General features: G+C 45.7%; 1 protein-coding gene across 1 annotated transcript in view; it reads left to right on the top strand.

The window, feature by feature from the left end:
* Positions 1 to 864: 864 nt before the first annotated feature.
* NPFFR2 (neuropeptide FF receptor 2) overlaps positions 865 to 7,956 on the top strand; it is an 89,324-nt gene continuing 82,232 nt past the window's right edge. The window contains exon 1 of the mRNA XM_019516764.1: positions 865 to 936. The gene's annotated coding sequence lies outside the window, so the exon portion shown is untranslated. The remainder of the gene's footprint in view (positions 937 to 7,956) is intronic.

Raw genomic sequence — 7,956 nt, 5'->3', positions numbered from 1 at the left:
GCCCTACGAGGACAGGCTACGGGACCTGAACCTGTTCAGCCTCCACAAGAGAAGGCTGAGGGGGGATCTAGTGGCCTGTTACAAACTAGTCAGGGGGGATCAGCAGGCATTGGGGAAGTCCCTGTTCCCTCGAGCACTGCCAGGAGTGACCAGAAATAATGGTCACAAGCTGGCAGAGGGTACATTTAGGCTAGATATCAGGAGGCGCTACTTCACTGTCAGGGCGGCTAGGATCTGGTACCAACTTCCAAGAGAAGTGGTGCTGGCTCGTACCTTGGGGGTCTTTAAGATGAGGTTAGATGACCACCTTGCTGGGGTCGTTTGACCCCAGTAATCTTTCCTGCCATGGCAGGGGGTCGGACTAGATGATCTACTCCAGTCCCTTCCAACCCTAGAAACTATGAAACTAAGGCATGGCAGGAGAGATAGGCAGGAGGACTGCTAAAGACAGGTGGGTAGGCTGACGCAGAGGTCAGCCTCAGGACAGCCCCCCGTCACACTCGGATTCACACTTTAATCTGAGAGAGCTCTATCTAGCCACAAGGAAGATGCAATTCTTACTTCACTGGAATCTTGAAGTCACTTCTCTCAAGCACACTTTAAACTCCATTGTCATTCTCAAGACAGAAATTTTGAGAGGAGAAGTGCGGGTAGGGGGTGGGAGGCAGGGGAGTTTCACTGCCTCACTTGCAGGTTTGGTTTGTGCAGAGTTGGAGTGCCTGGGAGGATGGGGAATCTTTGAGAGTGGAGCCTCCAGCAGTGCCAGGGAAGTGGTATAGATAGATATATGCATGGGAGCAGATTATTCTCCCTTGTTAATACTGATTGGAGCATTACACAGCTATGTGCATACTGAATCCAACAGATCTTCTTGTGGAGTGAGGTGCAAGTGCATTGTGAAAGAAGCAGGGTCAGACCTTTGTCCAGCAGTCTGAGGTAAGCAATGGTATCCAAGTCTGGCCCTTGGGTATCTTGAACCAGATTTAGCTTTCTTCCATTATGGCTCTGTAGCAGGACACTAGGGTGCCTGCTACTGCGTAGTAGTAAATGGATAGCTGCCAGTCAACAGGGCAGCAGCTGGGGGTTGCTAGGGCAACTAATTGGGTCAGCTGACCGCCAGGGGGCAGGGCCTGGCTTTTATAAGAAGAGAAGGCTAGGGCCAGAGGTGGTCTCCCTTGGGCAGCACAAGGAAAAGGAGCTCTGTGGGAGTAAACAGAGCTGAGGATAACAGAGAGGTTTGATGGCTGGAGAGTGGCTGTGTATAAGGCAGGGTGGAGGAAACCCTGAGAAGGATACACAGAGATAGCCAGGTTGGCTAGGAGTTGCGTGGTAACCCAGGAGGGGGGAGATTTTGGTAGGAGTTGTGTTATAGCCCGGGAAAGGGAGATTTTGGTTTTGGGTTATTGTGTTTAAGACCGGAGGACTGAGTGAGGCTGTAGGGGTGCGAGGAGGCCTCACGGGAGCTCCCCAGTAGTCTGGGGGTTCCTGGGTGCCTTGCTCCGGCACAGAGCAGTGCCTAGGAGGCACGGCTGTTTGGTGCTGGTGGCGCTGGCGCGAGAAGCGCGGGACGAACCCCAGAGAAGGGCGAGGGCGCAAGAAGCACTATAGGCCCAGTGGGCGAGGGCGCGAGAAGCGCGAGTAGGCCCCAGTGGGGCATAGGCCCAAGAAGGCGGGTCTGGGGGGCCAGGTAAGGCCAAGGCCGCCTGAGCCCCAACTGTGAGAAGCCCGAGTCGGGCATACGACCCTAGAAGGGGTCTGGGGCCAGGTAAGGCTGAGGCCGCCTGAGCCCCGATTACGAGGAGCGTGGGAAGCGTGAGCATAGAAGGCCCAAGTTGGGCGAGGAGAGCGCGAGGAAGGCCTGAGTCGGGCATAGGACCCTGCAAGGGGTCTGGGACCAGGTAAGGCTGAGGCCGTCTGAGCCCGGAGCGTGCGAAATGCGAGGAGCGCGGGAAGCGCGAGTAGTGGCCCGAGTCGGGCAAGGATCGCGGGGTGCGGGCCCGAGTGCGGGTGACCGCGAGACGTAGGAGGGGTAGGCCCCAGTAGGGCGCTGCCTGGAAGGGGGAAGTCCCGAAAAAGGGGCGAGCCCAGTCAGAAGGCCCCAGTGGGGGCAAGCGTGGGCGGAGAGTGCAAGGAGCGCGAGGCACAGGCCCCGGCGGGGGCGAGAGCGCTGGGAGAAGCCCCAGGAGAGGGCGCATATCAAGTAGGCCTGGGAGAAGGCCAGCACAGGGAGTGGAGCAGACTCCTGGTAGAGTAAGACCGGCCTGTGCCAAGGAGGGCAGGAAGTCAGCCTCCCATTGAACAATAAAAGATCAAAGACGTGGCGGGCGAGACAGAGGGTGCGTTTGGGACCCAGACCTGGCACGGTAGGCAAGGGCGCTAGGGGAGGTCACAGTACCCCTAAGGGGCCCTGCCACAGGCTCTCTCTAGCATATTTAAGCTACCTCTGGTGCTCTGGGACCAGCCTCTAGTGTCCAGGCTTCTCAACAACAGCGTCCTCAGCATCTGTATCTCAGCACTGACTACCTGGAGTACTACACATACTGCATGTGGCCCCTTTTCTCCTTAATATGCACCTAGGGCCCAGTCCATCTGCTACAACAGTTTTATGATGCCTGCAAAGTCCCTTTATGGCAGACGTGTCATAGTATAGTTCCAGCCCCTTTATGCCATTAGGGTCACTATGTACTGCAAAGTCTGTGTGTTTGCCAAAATATGTGAGTTCCCAGTAGGCAATTGCTCTTGGTTTTAAGCATAGTTTGTTTGTTTGGGTTTTTTTATTGTGAAGATCTCCAGAGTGATACTTCACATGGCGTGGTCCTTCTTGCTGGGGTTGAGCAAACACAATAATATCCTAGTAGCTAAATTGAACTCAGAATTAGAAGAAGCCTTTGGAACCACAGAGTCCAGTCCACTGTATTTGCAGACACTCCTTAATTTGTCACTGTAGACCCTTACCCGCAACTGCAAAGATCAGTACACTATAACATGCCATTGGTAAAAGCAAGAGTGACAAAGATGTTGAAATGATAGCAGAGCAGTTGTTTAATACATGCTCCTAAGATTCTAGGGGCAGGCCCCAGGCTACAAAGGAAGGCAAAAACTCCCAGCCTGTAGCAATTTGACCCAAGAGAAATTCCTTTCTGACACTATATTTAACAAGTGATATGGTTATGAACCCACTTTTGTTTCAACTCATCAGAGTTTTCTTTGTAGAGTTGGTGATCTGTTGTACTTTCTATCCTTTCTTCCCATCATGGTGACCTTCCTTTGCTCCTCGCTTATGTCCTCAAAAGTACAATAAATTTGGCTGGATGCCTTTTCCCTGCTGACTTGCCTCCCATGTGATCCCGCCCATCAGTTCCCTAAATTTGTTAGTCTGATTTTTTTTTTTAATTCAGTGCCTTTTTTTATGCTGCTCACTTTCCTTAGTATCATGGTAGTGGGGTCAGAAGGGACCTAAACAGATCATCAGGTCTGACCCCCACCCTGGGCAGGAACGGGTGCTGGGATCATATCACCCCAGCTACATATCTGTCCAGCCTCCTCTTGAAGACCCCCAAGGTAGGAGAGAGCACCACCTCCATTGGGAGCCCATTCCAGAGCCTGGCAGCCCTAACTGTAAACTGATGTCTTCTGATGTCCAGCCTGAACCTGTTTTCTAACAATTTCCTTACTCTCTTTAAGATCTTGAAGTCTATCATTTCCTGGTTGCTCACCCAAGTTGTCTTCCATCTTTATGTTCTTGATCAATTTGTCCCCATTTATGAGCAACATTATGAGAAGACCTTTTATCCATTACTGTTGACCCTGAGTGGTATTCTGAGTTTCAAGAACGGTTTGAGAAGCTTGTCCCATCAAAATCAAGTATTCTAAGAAATAGATGTACATACATTGTAATGGTAATTTTAGTACTGAAATATAAATAGTATATGAATAATAAAACAATACAGGTAAGGCATCTGGATTAAAAATAATAAAATACTCATAAAATGTGAAGGAAGTACAGAATCATTAGGACTCCAGAACATTAAAGATTAAATTTCCTTTCCTTTCAGGTACTAAAGTCTTAAATTGCTAGCAGGTGACTGATTTGTTAGGCAAATAACTTCTTACCAGGATTCAAAGAAACACTGATCTTGGTTCATCTGCAAATGAGCAATTCAGCAAGAACAGCAATACAAGGCTGAAGAGCGAAGATTCTGAGATGGACCTGTGTTTTTATTCTCAATTATCTTGCCAGATCTAAAAATCTCATTAAAAAAGAGATCTCAGATAAGGGTAGCAGATGTATTTACATGCCTAATATGCCATCTAGTCATGAATACGTAGTTGTTCTTTCTAATTTGGCAATCTGATGTACCTCATCTGTTACACAGAAAATATGCTTATTTCTGACAGGTATAAACCTACTTCTGTGGTAAGAACAGATCTACATAGCATAAAACCATAACACTAGCCCTAGGTGACCTCAAGGTGACTGACCTACTTTAGCTGACTTAACCTGTGTTCGAAAGTTTTCTTGCCTATGATGTTCTGTACCAAAAAGTTATTCCCAACATACTCTAAAAACCTGTTGGATTGCCTGTGCACTGTGCTACCCTCCCAACAGATGTCACAATAATTAAAATCCTCCAATGGGCACCAGGTTCTGCAATATAGAATCATAGAATCATGAGTCGGAAGGGACCTAGACAGATCATCTAGTCTGACCCCCTGCCATGGGCAGGAAGGAGCACTGGGAGTGGCAGGGGTCATAAGACCCCAGCCGGGTGCCTATCCAGTCTCCAATATGGATAATTCTGTTTAGTTGTTTTGAAAAAGCCTCATCCATCTTAATGGTCTATAGTGGATACCCACCATGACATTCCTCTTCATGTTCTCCCTTTTTACCTTAACCCAGAGGCTTTCAATTGGCCTATTTCTTGCTTTATGCTGCATCTCAGAACAAGTGGATATCTCTTTTATATAGAGAGCAACATGGCCTCCCCCTCCTCTGTCATTCCTAAACAAGTTATGCCCATCCATGATGGTTTTCTAGTCATGTGAACTATCCCTCAAGTTATCATTATCCTAATTATATCATACTTCGTTGATTATGTTGGGAGGTCTAGCTTTTCCTGCTTATTCCTTATGCTTCTTATGTTAGTGGATTAACATCTTGGGTGAATAGTTAATTGCTCTAATTTCCCTCTGAGAACTTGGCTAGAGCTCTCCTATTGTTTCCTCTTACCTGAGTGTTTATTTATGTTACCTGTTTCTTATCTCTGGACTTTTATCTCTGCCCCCTGTAGTTTGCTGGCAACACTACCTACATACACATGTATTGATCTTTGGGATGTATGTGCTCTTATGTAGGCCATCACCCTTGACCAAAATGATCAGTGAGAACACAATCCGAGCCCCTTTCCCCTTCACCAGAGCCCTATAGTCACTTTTTAGTCTGTGAAGGGTCATCCCATTAACTTTAGTGCCCACATACATGAACATATGTAAACAGTAAATCCCTGTTTACTTTAAACATCAGTTTATAGCTCTCCATCATATCCCCTTTCATTCTTTAAGTTGAACAATCCTAGCCTTTTTTTGCTCCTTATAAGGGATCCTTTCCATACACCTTATGATCTTTGTTGCGTTTTTTTTTTGTTTTTTTTTTTAAACCTCTGTGATACCTTCTGGAGGTTGGGGGACCAGACCTGTATCTGTTATTCAAGGAGTGTACATACCAGAGATTTATAAAATGACATTTTTCTGATTTGTTTTCAGTTCCCTTCTGGATAATTCCTAATATTTTATTTGGCTAATAGAATTTGTACAGCATGTATATTCTGAAATAGCACTGACTTCAAAAGAAGTTGAGAACACTTAATGCCTTACAGATAGCACTCAGTGTTTCACCCTGTCAAGACCTTGTACTTCCCTTACAAGTTTTGTAAATGGCAGCAAATGAGCCAGCACTTAATTATACTGATAGCTTCAGAACAAGAAATGTAGAATTTGATTGAGAGAGAGATTTTTTTTTTCCAGACAATTAAATGTTTTTTATCCAAACCAGGCAATTACAGTTTTTTTTACTGCCATGGAATATTTGGCCCCCAGGATGATCCTAAATTACCCTTCTCCTACAATTCAAAGAGGAAGGTAATTTGAAGTAACATTAGGTCTCTCTTTCTTTCTGTTTCACTTCTCCCAGCCCTCTGCCTTTTTTCCCCCCAGCACCATTAAAGTATCTTTTCTGAATTTTTTCTGTGTGGCAACAAAACCAATTATCCAAACAAACATGCTAGTGATGCAGAAGTAATTAATTCACTACAAAGTTATAGATTTATTTTGCATCGTATAGTTGAATAATTACTTTATCAACCTGGCTAGTACCCCATTAAAACTGTGTGATTATAAAGGAGACTGGCAACATGGTAGTAGCAGGGACTAGCTAAGGCCTCAGTACAGAAAATATGTATACATGTGGCTAATTTTAAGCAAGTGAGTGGCCCCATCAGTGGGTTCCTTGGCTGTGACTATCTGGCCTTCCTTTTCTACTCAATGTCCCAGACTTGCAAACGAAGCAGTGAAGCAACTCTTTGGGCTTCCCTTCACACCCACTCTCAAGCATGTTGGAGACAGATCTTGATAGCAGCAGCAGGGAATCTCTCTCCCATAGTTTCACTGCCTCACTTCTGGATTTCACATATGTGGACGGGGAGTAGGTAGGTTGAGGATGGTGCTGAGAACATCATGTAAGCAGTGGGGATGCACCCTTTGAGGCCAGTGGGTGCCTATACATGTGCTCCAACACATTTTAATTTAATTGAGTCTGCTGGAGTGTTCTAATTAGAATGCTTCAGCATGCTGCAGTGGCTCATGTATTTGGAGTCCCACATTTCAAAATGATGGCTGGAGCGTTTTAACTAAAACTCGTCAAACAAACTTTAGTTAAAGCATCCCTGTAGCCATTTTAAAATGTGGGATGTTCAATACATGAGAAGCTATGGCATTTTAATTAGAGCAGCTCCTGAGAGCCACTCTAATTGAAACAGATCCCCACTTCCCACCCTAGAGCATGTCCATAGGCACCCAGTGAAAGGACTGCAGACACAGGCTCTCAATTGCTTGCTTTAAAGCAGTGCAAGGAATATCACTTTGGAGAAAATGTTGGCCTGAAGCCTCATTAATATTTCATGTTGCTATAAAAATTAATGCAAATTTTTTCTGGTATTATGTAAAACAAAAACAAAACAAAAAACCCAAACAAACACCACTTTTCTAGCCTGGTAATTTAATATCATTGTTTAAAATGCAGATTAGCTGAAAAGGTAATTTTCTAAACATAGTAATCATGATATCTGAAGTTGTAAGAGGTGACTTTTTCATAAGCCGTATTTTTTACTGAATAAAAACCTAGGTAGTTTCATGGGCACCCTTGAAAGCAGCATTACAGTTAAATATCTTTAGGAAGTTTATTAGGATTTACCAGGATGGATCTGATGTGTTGTTGGGTTTTTGGTTTTAAGCCAGTGTCTCCTTCAAAACCAATTGCTTCGAGGGGTCAAAAAACTGCAGTGGACAATAATGGTACAACCTGCCAATGGCACTGATCTCTTCCCAATCTTAAACACTCAGTGTTTGGTTCCCTGAACTAGGAAGATATTGTGTGGGAGAGGAAGATGGAACTTACTGGGATAAGAAGTGCTACATGAGTATATTATTACTGCTAGGCCTGTGCAAAGTGGTTAGTATTTGCTTTGGATTTGACCTATTCAGGGGACAGTGATTTGATTTGGTGATTTGAATCACTTTCCCGAATCTATTCGGCTGAATCTCATTCAGAGATTTGGCTGCTGCTGAATCTCCAAATCGCCCAGGCCCACCCCAGCTCCTAGCTATTTAGGAAAAAAAAGCCCCGACTCACTGGGTGCTGCCAGGTGGGGGGGTGATCCCTTCTGCCCCCCACTGACCCAC

Source organism: Gavialis gangeticus, unplaced genomic scaffold (genome assembly GCF_001723915.1).
Source record: "Gavialis gangeticus isolate Ggan-Ray unplaced genomic scaffold, GavGan_comp1, whole genome shotgun sequence".
In the NCBI taxonomy this organism is placed as follows: Eukaryota; Metazoa; Chordata; order Crocodylia; family Gavialidae; genus Gavialis; species Gavialis gangeticus.
This window is presented reverse-complemented; position numbering and strand designations above follow the sequence as displayed.